Below are 22,629 nucleotides of genomic sequence, written 5' to 3'. Positions count from 1 at the left end.
TCTCCCGTGGGTGAGTGGACACAGCCAGATCCGCACTGCGCCCTGCCTGACCGTCTGCCGTGGGTGAGTGGACACAGCCAGATCCGCACTGCGCCCTGCCTGACCGTCTGCCGTGGGTGAGTGGACACAGCCAGATCCACACTGCGCCCTGCCTGCCCGTCTGCTGTGGGTTAGTGGACACAGCCAGATCCGCACTGCGCGCTGCCTGACCGTCTCCCGTGGGTGAGTGGACACAGCCAGATTCGCACTGCGCCTTGCCTGCCCGTATCACGTGGGTGAGTGGACACAGCCAGATCCGCACTGCGCCCTACCTGGCCGTCTCCCGTGGGTGAGTGGACACAGCCAGATCCGCACTGCACCCTGCCTGACCGTCCTTCGTGGGTGAGTGGAGACCGCCAGATCCGCACTGCGCCCTGCCTGCCCGTCCGCCGTGGGCGAGTGGACACAGCCAGATCCGCACTGCGCCCTGCCTGACCGTCTGCCGTCGGTGAGTGGACACAGCCAGATCCACACTGTGCCCTGCCTGCCCCTTGCCGTGGGCGAGTGTACACAGCCAGATCCACACTGCGCCCTGCCTGCCCGTCTGCCGTGGGCGAGTGGACACAGCCAGATCCGCACTGCGCCCTGCCTGACCGCCTGCCGTGGGTGAGTGGACACAGCCAGATCCGCACTGCGCCCTGCCTGCCCGTCTCCCGGGGGCGAGTGGACACAGCCAGATCCGCACTGCGCCCTGCCTGCCTTTCTGCCGTGGGTGAGTGGACACAGCCAGATCTGCACTGCGCCCTGCCTGACCGCCTGTCGTGGGTGAGTGGACACAGCCAGATCCGCACTGCGCCTTGCCTGCCCGTATCACGTGGGTGAGTGGACACAGCCAGATCCGCACTGCGCCTTACCTGCCCGTCTCCCGTGGGTGAGTGGACACAGCCAGATCCGCACTGCACCCTGCCTGACCGTCCTTCGTGGGTGAGTGGACACCGCCAGATCCGCACTGCGCCCTGCCTGCCGGTCCGCCGTGGGCGAGTGGACACAGCCAGATCCGCACTGCGCCCTGCCTGCACTTCTGCCGTGGGTGAGTGGACACAGCCAGATCCGCACTGCGCCCTGCCTGACCGTCTGCTGTGGGTGAGTGGACACAGCCAGATCCACACTGCGCCCTGCCTGCCCCTCTGCCGTGGGCGAGTGTACACAGCCAGATCCACACTGCGCCCTGCCAGCCCGTCTGCCGTGGGCGAGTGGACACAGCCAGATTCGCACTGCGCCCTGCCTGACCGTCTGCTGTGGGTGAGTGGACACAGCCAGATCCGCACTGCGCCCTGCCTGACCGCCTGCCGTGGGCGAGTAGACACAGCCAGATCCGCACTGCGCCCTGCCTGCCCCTCTGCCGTGGGCGAGTGGACACATCCAGATCCGCACTGCGCCCTGCCTGCCCTTCTGCCGTGGGTGAGTGGACACAGCCAGATCCGCACTGCGCCCTGCCTGCCCCTCTGCCGTGGGCGAGTGGACACAGCCAGATCCGCACTGCGCCTTGCCTGAACGTCTCACGTGGGTGAGTGGACACAGCCAGATCCGCACTGCGCCCTACCTGCCCGTCTCCCGTGGGTGAGTGGACACGGCCTGATCCGCACTGCACCCTGCCTGACCGTCCTTCGTGGGTGAGTGGACACCGCCAGATCCGCACTGCACCCTGCCTGCCCGTCTGCCGTGGGCGAGTGGACACAGCCAGATCCGCACTGCGCCCTGCCTGACCGTCTGCCGTCGGTGAGTGGACACAGCCAGATCCACACTGCTCCCTGCCTGCCCGTCTGCCGTGGGCGAGTGGACACAGCCAGATCCGCACTGCGCACTGCCTGACCGTTTGCCGTGGGTGAGTGGACACAGCCAGATCCGCACTGCGCCCTGACTGCCCGTCCCCGTGGGTGAGTGGACACCGCCAGATCCGCACTGCGCCCTGCCTGCCCGTCTCCCGTGGGTGAGTGGACACAGCCAGATCCTCACTGCGCTCTGCCTGCCCGTCTGCCGTGGGTGAGTGGACACAGCCAGATCCGCACTGCGCCCTGCCTGACCGTCTCCCGTGGGTGAGCGGACACAGCCAGATCCGCACTGCGCCTTGCCTGACCGTCTCACGTGGGTGAGTGGACACAGCCAGATCCGCACTGCGCCCTACCTGCCCGTATCCCGTGGGTTAGTGGACACAGCCAGATCCGCACTGCACCCTGCTTGACCGTAATTCGTGGGTGAGTGGACACCGCCAGATCCGCACTGCGCCCTGCCTGCCCTTCTCCCGTGGGTGAGTGGACACAGCCAGATCCGCACTGCGCCCTGCCTGACCGTCTGCCGTGGGCGAGTGTACACAGCCAGATCCACACTGCGCCCTGCCTGCCCGTCTGCCGTGGGCGAGTGGACACAGCCAATCCGCACTGCGCCCTGCCTGACCGTCTGCTGTGGGTGAGTGGACACAGCCAGATCCGCACTGCGCCCTGCCTGACCGCCTGCCGTGGGTGAGTGGACACAGCCAGATCCGCACTGCGCCCTGCCTGCCCGTCTCCCGGGGGCGAGTGGACACAGCCAGATCCGCACTGCGCCCTGCCTGCCCTTCTGCCGTGGGTGAATGGACACAGCCAGATCCGCACTGCGCCCTGACTGACCGCCTGCCGTGGGTGAGTGGACACAGCCAGATCCGCACTGCGCTCTGCCTGCCCGTCTGCCGTGGGCGAGTGGACACAGCCCGATCCGCACTGCGCCCTGCCTGACCGTCTGCCGTGGGTGAGTGGACACAGCCAGATCCACACTGCGCCCTGCCTGCCCGTCTGCTGTGGGTGATTGGACACAGCCCGATCCGCACTGCGCCCTGCCTGACCGTCTGCTGTGGGTGAGTGGACACAGCCAGATCCGCACTGCGCCCTGCCTGACCGCCTGTCGTGGGTGAGTGGACACAGCCAGATCCGCACTGCGCCCTGCCTGACCGTCTGCCGTGGGTGAGTGGACACAGCCAGATCCACACTGCGCCCTGCCTGCCCGTCTGCTGTGGGGGAGTGGACACAGCCGGATCCGCACTGCGCCCTGCCTGACCGTCTCCCGTGGGTGAGTGGACACAGCCAGATCCGCACTGCGCCTTGCCTGCCCGTATCACGTGGGTGAGTGGACACAGCCAGATCCGCACTGCGCCCTACCTGCCCGTCTCCCGTGGGTGAGTGGACACAGCCAGATCCGCACTGCACCCTGCCTGACCGTCCTTCGTGGGTGATAGGACACCGCCAGATCCGCACTGCGCCCTGCCTGCCCGTCCGCCGTGGGCGAGTGGACACAGCCAGATCCGCACTGCGCCCTGCCTGCCCTTCTGCCGTGGGTGAGTGGACACAGCCAGATCCGCACTGCGCCCTGCCTGACCGTCTGCTGTGGGTGAGTGGACACAGCCAGATCCACACTGCGCCCTGCCTGACCGCCTGCCGTGGGTGAGTGGACACAGCCAGATCCGCACTGCGCCCTGCCTGCCCGTCTCCCGGGGGCGAGTGGACACAGCCAGATCCGCACTGCGCCCTGCCTGCCCTTCTGCCGTGGGTGAGTGGACACAGCCAGATCTGCACTGCGCCCTGACTGACCGCCTGCCGTTGGTGAGTGGACACAGCCAGATCCGCACTGCGCTCTGCCTGCCCGTCTGCCGAGGGCGAGTGGACACAGCCCGATCCGCACTGCGCCTTGTCTGACCGTCTGCCGTGGGTGAGTGGACACAGCCAGATCTGCACTGCGCCCTACCTCACCGCTTGCCGTGGGTGAGTGGACACAGCCAGATCCGCACTGCGCACTGCCTGCCCGTCTGCCGTGGGTGAGTGGACACAGCCAAATCCACAATGCGCCCTGCCTGCCCGTCTGCCGTGGGCGAGTGGACACAGCCAGATCCGCAGAGCGCCCTGCCTGACGGTCTGAGGTGGGTGAGTGGACACAGCCAGATCCGCACTGCGCCCTGCCTGACCGCCTGCCGTGGGTGAGTGGACACAGCCAGATCCGCACTGCGCCCTGCCTGCACGTCTCTCGTGGGCAAGTGGACACAGCCAGATCCGCACTGCGCCCTGCCTAACCAACTGCCGTGGGTGAGTGGACACAACCAGATCCGCACTGCCCCCTGCCTTCCCGTCTCCCGTGGGTGAGTGGACACAGCCAGATCCGCACTGCGCCCTGCCTGACCGTCTGCCGTGGGTGAGTGGACACAGCCAGATCCGCACTGCGCCCTGCCTGACCGTCTGCCGTGGGTGAGTGGACACAGCCAGATCCACACTGCGCCCTGCCTGCCCGTCTGCTGTGGGGGAGTGGACACAGCCAGATCCGCACTGCGCCCTGCCTGAACGTCTCCCGTGGGTGAGTGGACACAGCCAGATCCGCACTGCGCCTTGCCTGCCCGTATCACTTGGGTGAGTGGACACAGCCAGATCCGCACTGCGCCCTACCTGCCCGTCTCCCGTGGGTGAGTGGACACAGCCAGATCCGCACTGCACCCTGCCTGACCGTCCTTCGTGGGTGAGTGGACACCGCCAGATCCGCACTGCGCCCTGCCTGCCCGTCCGCCGTGGGCGAGTGGACACAGCCAGATCCGCACTGCGCCCTGCCTGCCCTTCTGCCGTGGGTGAGTGGACACAGCCAGATCCGCACTGCGCCCTGCCTGACCGTCTGCTGTGGGTGAGTGGACACAGCCAGATCCACACTGCGCCCTGCCTGCCCCTCTGCCGTGGGCGAGTGTACACAGCCAGATCCACAGTGAGCCCTGCCTGCCCGTCTGCCGTGGGCGAGTGGACACAGCCAGATTCGCACTGCGCCCTGCCTGACCGTCTGCTGTGGGTGAGTGGACACAGCCAGATCCGCACTGCGCCCTGCCTGACCGCCTGCCGTGGGTGAGTGGACACAGCCAGATCCGCACTGCGCCCTGCCTGACCGTCAACCTGGGTGAGTGGACACAGCCAGATCCACACTGCGCCCTGCCTGCCCGTCTGCCGTGGGCGAGTGAACACAGCCAGATCCGCACTGCGCCCTGCCTGACCGTCTGCCGTGGGTGAGTGGACACAGCCAGATCCGCACTGCGCCCTGCCTGACCGCCTGCCATGGGTGAGTGGACACAGCCAGATCCGCACTGTGCCCTGCCTGCCCGTCTCCCGTGGGCGACTGGACACAGCCAGATCCGCACTGCGCCCTGCCTGACCGCCTGCCGTGGGTGAGTGGACACAGCCAGATCCGCACTGCGCCGTGCCTGCCCGTCTCCCGTGGGCGAGTGGACACAGCCAGATCCGCACTGCGCCCTGCCTGCCCTTCTGCCGTGGGAGAGTGGACACAGCCAGATCCGCACTGCGCCCTGCCGGACCGTCTGCCGTGGGTGAGTGGACACAGCCAGATCCACACTGCGCCCTGCCTGCCCGTCTGCTGTGGGTGATTGGACACAGCCCGATCCGCACTGCGCCCTGCCTGACCGTCTGCTGTGGGTGAGTGGACACAGCCAGATCCGCACTGCGCCCTGCCTGACCGCCTGTCGTGGGTGAGTGGACACAGCCAGATCCGCACTGCGCCCTGCCTGACCGTCTGCCGTGGGTGAGTGGACACAGCCAGATCCACACTGCGCCCTGCCTGCCCGTCTGCTGTGGGGGAGTGGACACAGCCAGATCCGCACTGCGCCCTGCCTGACCGTCTCCCGTGGGTGAGTGGACACAGCCAGATCCGCACTGCGCCTTGCCTGCCCGTATCACTTGGGTGAGTGGACACAGCCAGATCCGCACTGCGCCCTACCTGCCCGTCTCCCGTGGGTGAGTGGACACAGCCAGATCCGCACTGCACCCTGCCTGACCGTCCTTCGTGGGTGAGTGGACACCGCCAGATCCGCACTGCGCCCTGCCTGCCCGTCCGCCGTGGGCGAGTGGACACAGCCAGATCCGCACTGCGCCCTGCCTGCCCTTCTGCCGTGGGTGAGTGGACACAGCCAGATCCGCACTGCGCCCTGCCTGACCGTCTGCTGTGGGTGAGTGGACACAGCCAGATCCACACTGCGCCCTGCCTGCCCCTCTGCCGTGGGCGAGTGTACACAGCCAGATCCACACTGCGCCCTGCCTGCCCGTCTGCCGTGGGCGAGTGGACACAGCCAGATTCGCACTGCGCCCTGCCTGACCGTCTGCTGTGGGTGAGTGGACACAGCCAGATCCGCACTGCGCCCTACCTGACCGCCTGCCGTGGGTGAGTGGACACAGCCAGATCCGCACTGCGCCCTGCCTGCCCGTCTCCCGGGGGCGAGTGGTCACAGCCAGATCCGCACTGCGCCCTGCCTGCCCTTCTGCCGTGGGTGAGTGGACACAGCCAGATCTGCACTGCGCCCTGACTGACCGCCGGCCGTGGGTGAGTGGACACAGCCAGATCCGCACTGCGCTCTGCCTGCCCGTCTGCCGTGGGCGAGTGGACACAGCCCGATGCGCACTGCGCTCTGCCTGACCGTCTGCCGTGGGTGAGTGGACACAGCCAGATCCGCACTGCGCCCTGCCTGACCGCCTGCCGTGGGTGAGTGGACACAGCCAGATCCGCACTGCGCCCTGCCTGCCCGTCTGCCGTGGGCGAGTGGACACAGCCAGATCCGCACTGCGCCATGCCTGACCGTCTGCCGTGGGTGAGTGGACACAGCCAGATCCGCACTGCGCCCTGCCTGACCGCCTGCCGTGGGTGAGTGGACACAGCCAGATCCGCACTGCGCCGTGCCTGCCCGTCTCCCGTGGGCGAGTGGACACAGCCAGATCCGCACTGCGCCCTGCCTGCCCTTCTGCCGTGGGTGAGTGGACACAGACAGATCCGCACTGCGCCCTGCCTGACCGTCTTCCGTGGGTGAGTGGACACAGCCAGATCCACACTGCGCCCTGCCTGCCCGTCTGCTGTGGGTGATTGGACACAGCCCGATCCGCACTGCGCCCTGCCTGACCGTCTGCTGTGGGTGAGTGGACACAGCCAGATCCGCACTGGGCCCTGCCTGCCCGTCTGCCGTGGGCGAGTGGACACAGCCAGATCCGCACTGCGCCCTGCCTGACCGTCTGCTGTGGGTGAGTAGACACAGCCAGATCCACACTGCGCCCTGACAGCCCCTCTGCCGTGGGCGAGTGGACACAGCCAGATCCGCACTGCGCCCTGCCTGACCGTCTGAGGTGGGTGAGTGGACACAGCCAGATCTGCACTGCGCCCTGCCTGACCGCCTTCCGTGTGTGAGTGGACACAGCCAGATCCGCACTGCGCCCTGTCTGCCCGTCCCCGTGGGTGAGTGGACACCGCCAGATCCGCACTGCGCCCTGCCTGTCTGTCTCCCGTGGGTGAGTGGACACAGCCAGATCCACACTGCGCCCTGCCTGCCCATCTGCCGTGGGTGAGTGGACACAGCCAGATCCGCACTGCGCCCTGCCTGACTGTCTCCCGTGGGTGAGTGGACACAGCCAGATCCGCACTGCGCCTTGCCTTACCGTCTCACGTGGGTGAGTGGACACAGCCAGATCCGCACTGCGCCCTGTCTGCCCGTCTCCCGTGGGTGAGTGGACACAGCCAGATCCGCACTGCACCCTGCCTGACCGTCCTTCGTGGGTGAGTGGACACCGCCAGATCCGCACTGCGCCCTGCCTGCCCATCTCCCGTGGGTGAGTGGACACAGCCAGATCCGCACTGCGCCCTGCCTGACCGTCTGCCGTGGGTGAGTGGACACCGCCAGATCCACACTGCGCCCTGCCTGCCCGTCTGCCGTGGGCGAGTGGACACAGCCAGATCCGCACTGCGCCCTGCCTGCCCATCTCCCGGGGGCGAGTGGACACAGCCAGATCCGCACTGCGCCCTGCTTGCCCTTCTGCCGTGGGTGAGTGGACACAGCCAGATCCGCACTGCGCCCTGCCTGACCGTCTGCCGTCGGTAAGTGGACACAGCCAGATCCACACTGCGCCCTGCCTGCCCGTCTGCCGTGGGCGAGTGGACACAGCCCGATCTGCACTGCGCCCTGCCTGACCGTCTGAGGTGGGTGAGTGGACACAGCCAGATCCGCACTGCGCCCTGCCTGCCCGTCTGCCGTGGGCGAGTGGACACAGCCAGATCCGCACTGCGCCCTGCCTGACTGTCTGCCGTGGGTGAGTGGACACAGCCAGATCAACACTGCGCCCTGCCTGCCCCTCTGCCGTGGGCAAGTGGACACAGCCAGATCCGCACTGCGCCCTGCCTGACCGTCTGCCGTGGGTGAGTGGACACAGCCAGATCCGCACTGCGCCCTGCCTGCCCGTCTCCCGTGGGCGAGTGGACACAGCCAGATCCGCACTGCGCCCTTCCTGCCCGTCTCCAGTGGGCGAGTGGACACAGCCAGATCCGCACTGCTCCCTGCCTGCCCGTCTGCCGTGGGCGAGTGGACACAGCCAGATCCGCACTGCGCCCTGCCTGACCGTCTGCCGTGGGTGAGTGGACACAGCCAGATCCGCACTGCGCCCTGCCTGACCGCCTGCCATGGGTGAGTGGACACAGCCAGATCAGCACTGCACCATGCCTGACCGTCTGCCGTGGGTGAGTGGACACAGCCAGATCCGCACTGCGCCCTTCCTGACCGCCTGCCGTGGGTGAGTGGACACAGCCAGATCCGCACTGCGCCCTGCCTGCCCGTGTCCCGTGGGCGAGTGGACACAGCCAGATCCGCACTGCGCACTGCCTGCCCTTCTGCCGTGAGTGAGTGGACACAGCCAGATCCGCACTGCGCCCTGCCTGACCGTCTGCCGTGGGTGAGTGGACACAGCCAGATCCACACTGCGACCTGCCTGCCCGTCTGCCGTGGGTGAGTGGACACAGCTCGATCCGCACTGCCCCCTGCCTGACCGTCTGCCGTGGGTGAGTGGACACAGCCAGATCCGCACTGCGCCCTGCCTGCCCGTCTGCCGTGGGCGAGTGGACACAGCCAGATCCGCACTGCGCCCTGCCTGCCCGTCAGCCGTGGGTGAGTGGAAACAGCCAGATCCGCACTGCGCCTTGCCTGCCCGTCTCCCGTCAGTGAGTGGACACAGCCAGATCCGCACAGCGCCCTGCCTGACCGTCTGCCGTGGGTGAGTGGACACAGCCAGATCCACACTGCGCCCTGCCTGCCCCTCTGCCGTCGGCGAGTGGACACAGCCAGATCCGCACTGCGCCCTGCCTGACCGTCTGCCGTGGGTGAGTGGACACAGCCAGATCCGCACTGCGCCCTGCCTGCCCGTCTCCCGTGGGCGAGTGGACACAGCCAGATCCGCACTGCGCCCTTCCTGCCCGTCTCCAGTGGGCGAGTGGACACAGCCAGATCCGCACTGCGCCTTGCCTGCCCGTCTGCCGTGGGCGAGTGGACACAGCCAGATCCGCACTGCGCCCTGCCTGACCGTCTGCCGTGGGTGAGTGGACACAGCCAGATCCGCACTGCGCCCTGCCTGACCGCCTGCCGTGGGCGAGTGGACACAGCCAGATCCGCACTGCGCCCTGCCTGCCCGTCACCCGTGGGCGAGTGGACACAGCCAGATCCGCACTGCGCCCTGCCTGACCGCCTGCCGTGGGTGAGTGGACACAGCCAGATCCGCACTGCGCCCTGCCTGCACGTCTCTCGTGGGCAAGTGGACACAGCCAGATCCGCACTGCGCCCTGCCTAACCAACTGCCGTGGGTGAGTGGACACAACCAGATCCGCACTGCCCCCTGCCTGCCCATCTCCCGTGGGTGAGTGGACACAGCCAGATCCGCACTGCGCCCTGCCTGACCGTCTGCCGTGGGTGAGTGGACACAGCCAGATCCGCACTGCGCCCTGCCTGACCGTCTGCCGTGGGTGAGTGGACACAGCCAAATCCACACTGCGCCCTGCCTGCCCGTCTGCTGTGGGTTAGTGGACACAGCCAGATCCGCACTGCGCGCTGCCTGACCGTCTCCCGTGGGTGAGTGGACACAGCCAGATTCGCACTGCGCCTTGCCTGCCCGTATCACGTGGGTGAGTGGACACAGCCAGATCCGCACTGCGCCCTACCTGGCCGTCTCCCGTGGGTGAGTGGACACAGCCAGATCCGCACTGCACCCTGCCTGACCGTCCTTCGTGGGTGAGTGGAGACCGCCAGATCCGCACTGCGCCCTGCCTGCCCGTCCGCCGTGGGCGAGTGGACACAGCCAGATCCGCACTGCGCCCTGCCTGACCGTCTGCCGTCGGTGAGTGGACACAGCCAGATCCACACTGTGCCCTGCCTGCCCCTTGCCGTGGGCGAGTGTACACAGCCAGATCCACACTGCGCCCTGCCTGCCCGTCTGCCGTGGACGAGTGGACACAGCCAGATCCGCACTGCGCCCTGCCTGACCGCCTGCCGTGGGTGAGTGGACACAGCCAGATCCGCACTGCGCCCTGCCTGCCCGTCTCCCGGGGGCGAGTGGACACAGCCAGATCCGCACTGCGCCCTGCCTGCCTTTCTGCCGTGGGTGAGTGGACACAGCCAGATCTGCACTGCGCCCTGATTGACCGCCTGCCGTGGGTGAGTGGACACAGCCAGATCCGCACTGCGCTCTGCCTGCCCGTCTGCCATGGGCGAGTGGACACAGCCCAATCCGCACTGCGCCCTGCCTGACCGTCTGCCGTGGGTGAGTGGACACAGCCAGATCCGCACTGCGCCCTGCCTGTCCGCCTGCCGTGGGTGAGTGGACACAGCCAGATCCGCACTGCGCCCTGCCTGACCGTCAGCCGTGGGCGAGTGGACACAGCCAAATCCACACTGCGCCCTGCCTGCCCGTCTGCCGTGGGCGAGTGGACACAGCCAGATCCGCACTGCGCCCTGCCTGACCGTCTGAGGTGGGTGAGTGGACACAGCCAGATCCGCACTGCGCCCTGCCTGCCCGTCTGCCGTGGGCGAGTGGACACAGCCAGATCCGCACTGCGCCCTGCCTGACTGTCTGCCGTGGGTGAGTGGACACAGCCAGATCAACACTGCGCCCTGCCTGCCCCTTTGCCGTGGGCAAGTGGACACAGCCAGATCCGCACTGCGCCCTGCCTGACCGTCTGCCGTGGGTGAGTGGACACAGCCAGATCCGCACTGCGCCCTACCTGCCCGTCTCCCGTGGGCGAGTGTACACAACCAGATCCACACTGTGCCCTGCCTGCCCGTCTCCAGTAGGCGAGTGGACACAGCCAGATCCACACTGCGCCCTGCCTGCCCGTCTGCCGTGGGCGAGTGGACACAGCCAGATCCGCACTGCGCCCTGCCTGACCGCCTGCCGTGGGTGAGTGGACACAGCCAGATCCGCACTGCGCCCTGCCTGCCCGTCTCCCGTGGGCGAGTGGACACAGCCAGATCCGCACTGCACCCTGCTTGACCGTCCTTCGTGGGTGAGTGGACACCGCCAGATCCGCACTGCGACCTGCCTGCCCGTCTCCCGTGGGTGAGTGGACACAGCCAGATCCGCACTGCGCCCTGCCTGACCGTCTGCCGTGGGTGAGTGTACACAGCCAGATCCGCACTGCGCCCTGCCTGCCCGTCTGCCGTGGGCGAGTGGACACAGCCAGATCCGCACTGCGCCCTGCCTGACCGTCTGCCGTGGGTGAGTGGACACAGCCAGATCCGCACTGCGCCCTGCCTGACCGCCTGCCGTGGGTGAGTGGACACAGCCAGATCCGCACTGCGCCCTGCCTGCCCGTCTCCCGGGGGCGAGTGGACACAGCCAGATCCGCACTGCGCCCTGCCTGCCCTTCTGCCGTGGGTGAGTGGACACAGCCAGATCTGCACTGCGCCCTGACTGACCGCCTGCCGTGGGTGAGTGGACACAGCCAGATCCGCACTGCGCCCTGCCTGACCGTGTGCCGTCGGTAAGTGGACACAGCCAGATCCACATTGCGCCCTGCCTGCCCGTCTGCCGTGGGCGAGTGGACACAGCCCGATCTGCACTGCGCCCTGCCTGACCGTCTGAGGTGGGTGAGTGGACACAGCCAGATCCGCACTGCGCCCTGCCTGCCCGTCTGCCGTGGGCGAGTGGACACAGCCAGTTCCGCACTGCGCCCTGCCTGACTGTCTGCCGTGGGTGAGTGGACACAGCCAGATCAACACTGCGCCCTGCCTGCCCCTTTGCCGTGGGCAAGTGGACACAGCCAGATCCGCACTGCGCCCTGCCTGACCGTCTGCCGTGGGTGAGTGGACACAGCCAGATCCGCACTGCGCCCTACCTGCCCGTCTCCCGTGGGCGAGTGTACACAACCAGATCCACACTGTGCCCTGCCTGCCCGTCTCCAGTGGGCGAGTGGACACAGCCAGATCCACACTGCGCCCTGCCTGCCTGTCTGCCGTGGGCGAGTGGACACAGCCAGATCCGCACTGCGCCCTGCCTGACCGCCTGCCGTGGGTGAGTGGACACAGCCAGATCCGCACTGCGCCCTGCCTGCCCGTCTCCCGTGGGCGAGTGGACACAGCCAGATCCGCACTGCACCCTGCTTGACCGTCCTTCGTGGGTGAGTGGACACCGCCAGATCCGCACTGCGCCCTGCCTGCCCGTCTCCCGTGGGTGAGTGGACACAGCCAGATCCGCACTGCGCCCTGCCTGACCGTCTGCCGTGGGTGAGTGTACACAGCCAGATCCGCACTGCGCCCTGCCTGCCCGTCTGCCGTGGGCGAGTGGACACAGCCAGATCCGCACTGCGCCCTGCCTGACCGTCTGCTGTGGGTGAGTGGACACAGCCAGATCCGCACTGCGCCCTGCCTGACCGCCTGCCGTGGGTGAGTGGACACAGCCAGATCCGCACTGCGCCCTGCCTGCCCATCTCCCGGGGGCGAGTGGACACAGCCAGATCCGCACTGCGCCCTGCCTGCCCTTCTGCCGTGGGTGAGTGGACACAGCCAGATCTGCACTGCGCCCTGACTGACCGCCTGCCGTGGGTGAGTGGACACAGCCAGATCCGCACTGCACTCTGCCTGCCTGTCTGCCGTAGGCGAGTGGACACGGCCCGATCCGCACTGCGCCCTGCCTGACCGTCTGCCGTGGGTGAGTGGACACAGCCAGATCCACACTGCGCCCTGCTTGCCCGTCTGCTGTGGGTGATTGGACACAGCCCGATCCGCACTGCGCCCTGCCTGACCGTCTGCTGTGGGTGAGTGGACACAGCCAGATCCGCACTGCGCCCTGCCTGACCGCCTGTCGTGGGTGAGTGGACACAGCCAGATCCGCACTGCGCCCTGCCTGACCGTCTGCCGTGGGTGAGTGGACACAGCCAGATCCACACTGCGCCCTGCCTGCCCGTCTGCTGTGGGGGAGTGGACACAGCCAGATCCGCACTGCGCCCTGCCTGACCGTCTCCCGTGGGTGAGTGGACACAGCCAGATCAGCACTGCGCCTTGCCTGCCCGTATCACGTGGGTGAGTGGACACAGCCAGATCCGCACTGCGCCTTGCCTGCCCGTATCACGTGGGTGAGTGGACACAGCCACATCCGCACTGCTCCCTGCCTGACCGCTTGCCGTGGGTGAGTGGACACAGCCAGATCCGCACTGCGCCCTGCCTGACCGTCTGCCGTGGGTGAGTGGACACAGCCAGATCCACACTGCGACCTGCCTGCCCGTCTGCCGTGGGTGAGTGGACACAGCTCGATCCGCACTGCCCCCTGCCTGACCGTCTGCCGTGGGTGAGTGGACACAGCCAGATCCGCACTGCGCCCTGCCTGCCCGTCTGCCGTGGGCGAGTGGACACAACCAGATCCGCACTGCGCCCTGCCTGCCCGTCAGCCGTGGGTGAGTGGAAACAGCCAGATCCGCACTGCGCCTTGCCTGCCCGTCTCCCGTCAGTGAGTGGACACAGCCAGATCCGCACAGCGCCCTGCCTGACCGTCTGCCGTGGGTGAGTGGACACAGCCAGATCTACACTGCGCCCTGCCTGCCCCTCTGCCGTCGGCGAGTGGACACAGCCAGATCCGCACTGCGCCATGCCTGACCGTCTGCCGTGGGTGAGTGGACACAGCCAGATCCGCACTGCGCCCTGCCTGCCCGTCTCCCGTGGGCGACTGGACACAGCCAGATCCGCACTGCGCCCTTCCTGCCCGTCTCCAGTGGGCGAGTGGACACAGCCAGATCCGCACTGCGCCTTGCCTGCCCGTCTGCCGTGGGCGAGTGGACACAGCCAGATCCGCACTGCGCCCTGCCTGACCGTCTGCCGTGGGTGAGTGGACACAGCCAGATCCGCACTGCGCCCTGCCTGACCGCCTGCCGTGGGTGAGTGGACACAGCCAGATCCGCACTGCGCCCTGCCTGCCCGTCACCCGTGGGCGAGTGGACACAGCCAGATCCGCACTGCGCCCTGCCTGACCGCCTGCCGTGGGTGAGTGGACACAGCCAGATCCGCACTGCGCCCTGCCTGCACGTCTCTCGTGGGCAAGTGGACACAGCCAGATCCGCACTGCGCCCTGCCTAACCAACTGCCGTGGGTGAGTGGACACAACCAGATCCGCACTGCCCCCTGCCTGCCCGTCTCCCGTGGGTGAGTGGACACAGCCAGATCCGCACTGCGCCCTGCCTGACCGTCTGCCGTGGGTGAGTGGACACAGCCAGATCCGCACTGCGCCCTGCCTGACCGTCTGCCGTGGGTGAGTGGACACAGCCAGATCCACACTGCGCCCTGCCTGCCCGTCTGCTGTGGGTTAGTGGACACAGCCAGATCCGCACTGCGCGCTGCCTGACCGTCTCCCGTGGGTGAGTGGACACAGCCAGATCCGCACTGCGCCTTGCCTGCCCGTATCACGTGGGTGAGTGGACACAGCCAGATCCGCACTGCGCCCTACCTGGCCGTCTCCCGTGGGTGAGTGGACACAGCCAGATCCGCACTGCACCCTGCCTGACCGTCCTTCGTGGGTGAGTGGAGACCGCCAGATCCGCACTGCGCCCTGCCTGCCCGTCCGCCGTGGGCGAGTGGACACAGCCAGATTCGCACTGCGCCCTGCCTGACCGTCTGCCGTCGGTGAGTGGACACAGCCAGATCCACACTGTGCCCTGCCTGCCCCTTGCCGTGGGTGAGTGTACACAGCCAGATCCACACTGCGCCCTGCCTGCCCGTCTGCCGTGGGCGAGTGGACACAGCCAGATCCGCACTGCGCCCTGCCTGACCGCCTGCCGTGGGTGAGTGGACACAGCCAGATCCGCACTGCGCCCTGCCTGCCCGTCTCCCGGGGGCGAGTGGACACAGCCAGATCCGCACTGCGCCCTGCCTGCCTTTCTGCCGTGGGTGAGTGGACACAGCCAGATCTGCACTGCGCCCTGACTGACCGCCTGCCGTGGGTGAGTGGACACAGCCAGATCCGCACTGCGCTCTGCCTGCCCGTCTGCCATGGGCGAGTGGACACAGCCCGATCCGCACTGCGCCCTGCCTGACCGTCTGCCGTGGGTGAGTGGACACAGCCAGATCCGCACTGCGCCCTGCCTGTCCGCCTGCCGTGGGTGAGTGGACACAGCCAGATCCGCACTGCGCCCTGCCTGCCCGTCTCCCGGGGGCGAGTGGACACAGCCAGATCCGCACTGCGCGCTGCCTGCCCTTCTGCCGTGGGTGAGTGGACACAGCCAGATCTGCACTGCGCCCTGACTGACCGCCTGCCGTGGGTGAGTGGACACAGCCAGATCCGCACTGCGCTCTGCCTGCCCGTCTGCCGAGGGCGAGTGGACACAGCCCAATCCGCACTGCGCCCTGCCTGACCGTCTGCCTTGGGTGAGTGGACACAGCCAGATCCGCACTGCGCACTGCTTGACCGCCTGCCGTGGGTGAGTGGACACAGCCAGACCCGCACTGCGCCCTGCCTGCCCGTCTGCCGTGGGTGAGTGGACACAGCCACATCCACAATGCGCCCTGCCTGCCCGTCTGCCGTGGGCGAGTGGACACAGCCAGATCCGCACTGCGCCCTGCCTGACCGTCTGCCGTGGGTGAGTGGACACAGCCATTTCCGCACTGCGCCCTGCCTGACCGCCTGCCGTGGGTGAGTGGACACAGCCAGATCCGCACTGCGCACTGCCTGACCGTCTGCCGTGGGTGAGTGGACACAGCCACATCCGCACTGCTCCCTGCCTGACCGCCTGCCGTGGGTGAGTGGACACAGCCAGATCCGCACTGCGCCCTGCCTGACCGTCTGCCGTGGGCGAGTGGACACAGCCAGATCCGCACTGCGCCCTGCCTGCCCGTCTCCCGTGGGCGAGTGTACACAGCCAGATCCGCACTGTGCCCTGCCTGACCGCCTGCCGTGGGTGAGTGGACACAGCCAGATCCCCACTGCGCCCTGCCTGCCCGTCTCCCGACAGTGAGTGGACACAGCCAGATCCGCACTGCGCCCTGCCTGCCCGTCTCCCGTGGGTGAGTGGACACAGCCAGATCCGCACTGCGCCCTGCCTGCCCGTCTGCCGTGGGCGAGTGGACACAGCCAGATCCGCACTGCGCCCTGCCTGACCGTCTGCCGTGGGTGAGTGGACACAGCCAGATCCGCACTGCGCCCTGCCTGACCGCATGCCGTGGGTGAGTGGACACAGCCAGATCCGCACTGCGCCCTGCCTGCCCGTCTCCCGTGGGCGAGTGGACACAGCCAGATCCGCACTGCGCCCTGCCTGCCCTTCTGCCGTGGGTGAGTGGACACAGCCAGATCCGCACTGCGCCCTGCCTGACCGTCTGCCGTGGGTGAGTGGACACAGCCAGATCCACACTGCGCTCTGCCTGCCCGTCTGCCGTGGGTGAGTGGACACAGCCCGATCCGCATTGCGCCCTGCCTGACCGTCTGCCGTGGGTGAGTGGACACAGCCAGATCCGCACTGCGCCCTGCCTGACCGTCTGCCGTGGGCGAGTGGACACAGCCAGATCCACACTGCGCCCTGCCTGCCCGTCTGCCGTGGGCGAGTGGACACAGCCAGATCAGCACTGCACACTGCCTGACCGTCTGCCGTGGGTGAGTGGACACAGCCAGATCCGCACTGCGCCCTTCCTGACCGCCTGCCGTGGGTGAGTGGACACAGCCAGATCCGCACTGCGCCCTGCCTGCCCGTCTCCCGTGGGCGAGTGGACACAGCCAGATCCGCACTGCGCACTGCCTGCCCTTCTGCCGTGAGTGAGTGGACACAACCAGATCCGCACTGCGCCCTGCCTGACCGTCTGCCGTGGGTGAGTGGACACAGCCAGATCCACACTGCGACCTGCCTGCCCGTCTGCCGTGGGTGAGTGGACACAGCTCGATCCGCACTGCCCCCTGCCTGACCGTCTGCCGTGGGTGAGTGGACACAGCCAGATCCGCACTGCGCCCTGCCTGCCCGTCTGCCGTGGGCGAGTGGACACAGCCAGATCCGCACTGCGCCCTGCCTGCCCGTCAGCCGTGGGTGAGTGGAAACAGCCAGATCCGCACTGCGCCTTGCCTGCCCGTCTCCCGTCAGTGAGTGGACACAGCCAGATCCGCACAGCGCCCTGCCTGACCGTCTGCCGTGGGTGAGTGGACACAGCCAGATCCACACTGCGCCCTGCCAGCCCCTCTGCCGTCGGCGAGTGGACACAGCCAGATCCGCACTGCGCCCTGCCTGACCGTCTGCCGTGGGTGAGTGGACACAGCCAGATCCGCACTGCGCCCTGCCTGCCCGTCTCCCGTGGGCGAGTGGACACAGCCAGATCCGCACTGCGCCCTTCCTGCCCGTCTCCAGTGGGCGAGTGGACACAGCCAGATCCGCACTGCGCCTTGCCTGCCCGTCTGCCGTGGGCGAGTGGACACAGCCAGATCCGCACTGCGCCCTGCCTGACCGTCTGCCGTGGGTGAGTGGACACAGCCAGATCCGCACTGCGCCCTGCCTGACCGCCTGCCGTGGGTGAGTGGACACAGCCAGATCCGCACTGCGCCCTGCCTGCCCGTCACCCGTGGGCGAGTGGACACAGCCAGATCCGCACTGCGCCCTGCCTGACCGCCTGCCGTGGGTGAGTGGACACAGCCAGATCCGCACTGCGCCCTGCCTGCACGTCTCTCGTGGGCAAGTGGACACAGCCAGATCCGCACTGCGCCCTGCCTAACCAACTGCCGTGGGTGAGTGGACACAACCAGATCCGCACTGCCCCCTGCCTGCCCGTCTCCCGTGGGTGAGTGGACACAGCCAGATCCGCACTGCGCCCTGCCTGACCGTCTGCCGTGGGTGAGTGGACACAGCCAGATCCGCACTGCGCCCTGCCTGACCGTCTGCCGTGGGTGAGTGGACACAGCCAGATCCACACTGCGCCCTGCCTGCCCGTCTGCTGTGGGTTAGTGGACAAATCCAGATCCGCACTGCGCCCTGCCTGACCGTCTCCCGTGGGTGAGTGGACACAGCCAGATCCGCACTGCGCCTTGCCTGCCCGTATCACGTGGGTCAGTGGACACAGCCAGATCCGCACTGCGCCCTACCTGGCCGTCTCCCGTGGGTGAGTGGACACAGCCAGATCCGCACTGCACCCTGCCTGACCGTCCTTCGTGGGTGAGTGGACACCGCCAGATCCGCACTGCGCCCTGCCTGCCCGTCCGCCGTGGGCGAGTGGACACAGCCAGATCCGCACTGTGCCCTGCCTGACCGTCTGCCGTCGGTGAGTGGACACAGCCAGATCCGCACTGCGCCCTGCCTGCCCATCTGCCGTGGGCGAGTGGACACAGCCAGATCCGCACTGCGCACTGCCTGACCGTGTGCCGTGGGTGTGTGGACACAGCCAGATCCGCACTGCGCCCTGCCTGACCGCCTGCCGTGGGTGAGTGGACACAGCCAGTTCCGCACTGCGCCCTGCCTGACCGTCTGCCGTGGGTGAGTGGACACAGCCAGATCCACACTGCGCCCTGCCTGCCCGTCTGCTCTGGGGGAGTGGACACAGCCAGATCCGCACTGCGCCCTGCCTGACCGTCTCCCGTGGGTGAGTGGACACAGCCAGATCCGCACTGCGCCCTGCCTGCCCTTCTGCCGTGGGTGAGTGGACACAGCCAGATCCGCACTGCGCCCTGCCTGCCCTTCTGCCGTGGGTGAGTGGACACAGCCAGATCCGCACTGCGCCCTGCCTGCCCCTCTGCCGTGGGCGAGTGGACACAGCCAGATCCGCACTGCGCCCTGCCTGACCGTCTGCCGTGGGTGAGTGGACACAGCCAGATCTGCACTGCGCCCTGCCTGACCGCCTGCCGTGGGTGAGTGGACACAGCCAGATCCGCACTGCGCCCTGACTGCCCGTCCCCGTGGGTGAGTGGACACCGCCAGATCCGCACTGCGCCCTGCCTGCCCGTCTCCCGTGGGTGAGTGGACACAGCCAGATCCTCACTGCGCTCTGCCTGCCCGTCTGCCGTGGGTGAGTGGACACAGCCAGATCCGCACTGCGCCCTGCCTGACCGCCTGCCATGGGTGAGTGGACACAGCCAGATCCGCACTGTGCCCTGCCAGCCCGTCTCCCGTGGGCGACTGGACACAGCCAGATCCGCACTGCGCCCTGCCTGCCCTTCTGCCGTGGGTGAGTGGACACAGCCAGATCCGCACTGCGCCCTGCCTGACCGTCTGCTGTGGGTGAGTGGACACAGCCAGATCCACACTGCGCCCTGCCTGCCCCTTGCCGTGGGCGAGTGTACACAGCCAGATCCACACTGCGCCCTGCCTGCCCGTCTGCCGTGGGCGAGTGGACACAGCCAGATCCGCACTGCGCCCTGCCTGACCGCCTGCCGTGGGTGAGTGGACACAGCCAGATCCGCACTGCGCCCTGCCTGCCCGTCTCCCGGGGGCGAGTGGACACAGCCAGATCCGCACTGCGCACTGCCTGCCTTTCTGCCGTGGGTGAGTGGACACAGCCAGATCTGCACTGCGCCCTGACTGACCGCCTGCCGTGGGTGAGTGGACACAGCCAGATCCGCACTGCGCTCTGCCTGCCCGTCTGCCATGGGCGAGTGGACACAGCCCGATCCGCACTGCGCCCTGCCTGACCGTCTGCCGTGGGCGAGTGGACACAGCCAAATCCACACTGCGCCCTGCCTGCCCGTCTGCCGTGGGCGAGAGGACACAGCCAGATCCACACTGCGCCCTGCCTGCCCGTCTGCCGTGGGTGAGTGGACACAGCCATTTCCGCACTGCGCCCTGCCTGACCGCCTGCCGTGGGTGAGTGGACACAGCCAGATCCGCACTGCGCACTGCCTGACCGTCTGCCGTGGGTGAGTGGACACAGCCACATCCGCACTGCTCCCTGCCTGACCGCCTGCCGTGGGTGAGTGGACACAGCCAGATCCGCACTGCGCCCTGCCTGACCGTCTGCCGTGGGCGAGTGGACACAGCCAGATCCGCACTGCGCCCTGCCTGCCCGTCTCCCGTGGGCGAGTGTACACAGCCAGATCCGCACTGTGCCCTGCCTGACCGCCTGCCGTGGGTGAGTGGACACAGCCAGATCCCCACTGCGCCCTGCCTGCCCGTCTCCCGACAGTGAGTGGACACAGCCAGATCCGCACTGCGCCCTGCCTGCCCGTCTCCCGTGGGTGAGTGGACACAGCCAGATCCGCACTGCGCCCTGCCTGCCCGTCTGCCGTGGGCGAGTGGACACAGCCAGATCCGCACTGCGCCCTGCCTGACCGTCTGCCGTGGGTGAGTGGACACAGCCAGATCCGCACTGCGCCCTGCCTGACCGCATGCCGTGGGTGAGTGGACACAGCCAGATCCGCACTGCGCCCTGCCTGCCCGTCTCCCGTGGGCGAGTGGACACAGCCAGATCCGCACTGCGCCCTGCCTGCCCTTCTGCCGTGGGTGAGTGGACACAGCCAGATCCGCACTGCGCCCTGCCTGACCGTCTGCCGTGGGTGAGTGGACACAGCCAGATCCACACTGCGCTCTGCCTGCCCGTCTGCCGTGGGTGAGTGGACACAGCCCGATCCGCATTGCGCCCTGCCTGACCGTCTGCCGTGGGTGAGTGGACACAGCCAGATCCGCACTGCGCCCTGCCTGACCGTCTGCCGTGGGCGAGTGGACACAGCCAGATCCACACTGCGCCCTGCCTGCCCGTCTGCCGTGGGCGAGTGGACACAGCCAGATCAGCACTGCACCCTGCCTGACCGTCTGCCGTGGGTGAGTGGACACAGCCAGATCCGCACTGCGCCCTTCCTGACCGCCTGCCGTGGGTGAGTGGACACAGCCAGATCCGCACTGCGCCCTGCCTGCCCGTCTCCCGTGGGCGAGTGGACACAGCCAGATCCGCACTGCGCACTGCCTGCCCTTCTGCCGTGAGTGAGTGGACACAGCCAGATCCGCACTGCGCCCTGCCTGACCGTCTGCCGTGGGTGAGTGGACACAGCCAGATCCACACTGCGACCTGCCTGCCCGTCTGCCGTGGGTGAGTGGACACAGCTCGATCCGCACTGCCCCCTGCCTGACCGTCTGCCGTGGGTGAGTGGACACAGCCAGATCCGCACTGCGCCCTGCCTGCCCGTCTGCCGTGGGCGAGTGGACACAGCCAGATCCGCACTGCGCCCTGCCTGCCCGTCAGCCGTGGGTGAGTGGAAACAGCCAGATCCGCACTGCGCCTTGCCTGCCCGTCTCCCGTCAGTGAGTGGACACAGCCAGATCCGCACAGCGCCCTGCCTGACCGTCTGCCGTGGGTGAGTGGACACAGCCAGATCCACACTGCGCCCTGCCAGCCCCTCTGCCGTCGGCGAGTGGACACAGCCAGATCCGCACTGCGCCCTGCCTGACCGTCTGCCGTGGGTGAGTGGACACAGCCAGATCCGCACTGCGCCCTGCCTGCCCGTCTCCCGTGGGCGAGTGGACACAGCCAGATCCGCACTGCGCCCTTCCTGCCCGTCTCCAGTGGGCGAGTGGACACAGCCAGATCCGCACTGCGCCTTGCCTGCCCGTCTGCCGTGGGCGAGTGGACACAGCCAGATCCGCACTGCGCCCTGCCTGACCGTCTGCCGTGGGTGAGTGGACACAGCCAGATCCGCACTGCGCCCTGCCTGACCGCCTGCCGTGGGTGAGTGGACACAGCCAGATCCGCACTGCGCCCTGCCTGCCCGTCACCCGTGGGCGAGTGGACACAGCCAGATCCGCACTGCGCCCTGCCTGACCGCCTGCCGTGGGTGAGTGGACACAGCCAGATCCGCACTGCGCCCTGCCTGCACGTCTCTCGTGGGCAAGTGGACACAGCCAGATCCGCACTGCGCCCTGCCTAACCAACTGCCGTGGGTGAGTGGACACAACCAGATCCGCACTGCCCCCTGCCTGCCCGTCTCCCGTGGGTGAGTGGACACAGCCAGATCCGCACTGCGCCCTGCCTGACCGTCTGCCGTGGGTGAGTGGACACAGCCAGATCCGCACTGCGCCCTGCCTGACCGTCTGCCGTGGGTGAGTGGACACAGCCAGATCCACACTGCGCCCTGCCTGCCCGTCTGCTGTGGGTTAGTGGACAAATCCAGATCCGCACTGCGCCCTGCCTGACCGTCTCCCGTGGGTGAGTGGACACAGCCAGATCCGCACTGCGCCTTGCCTGCCCGTATCACGTGGGTCAGTGGACACAGCCAGATCCGCACTGCGCCCTACCTGGCCGTCTCCCGTGGGTGAGTGGACACAGCCAGATCCGCACTGCACCCTGCCTGACCGTCCTTCGTGGGTGAGTGGACACCGCCAGATCCGCACTGCGCCCTGCCTGCCCGTCCGCCG

Source organism: Microcebus murinus, chromosome 5 (genome assembly GCF_040939455.1).
Source record: "Microcebus murinus isolate Inina chromosome 5, M.murinus_Inina_mat1.0, whole genome shotgun sequence".
Taxonomy (NCBI): Eukaryota; Metazoa; Chordata; class Mammalia; order Primates; family Cheirogaleidae; genus Microcebus; species Microcebus murinus.
Note: the sequence above shows the minus strand (reverse complement) of the source record.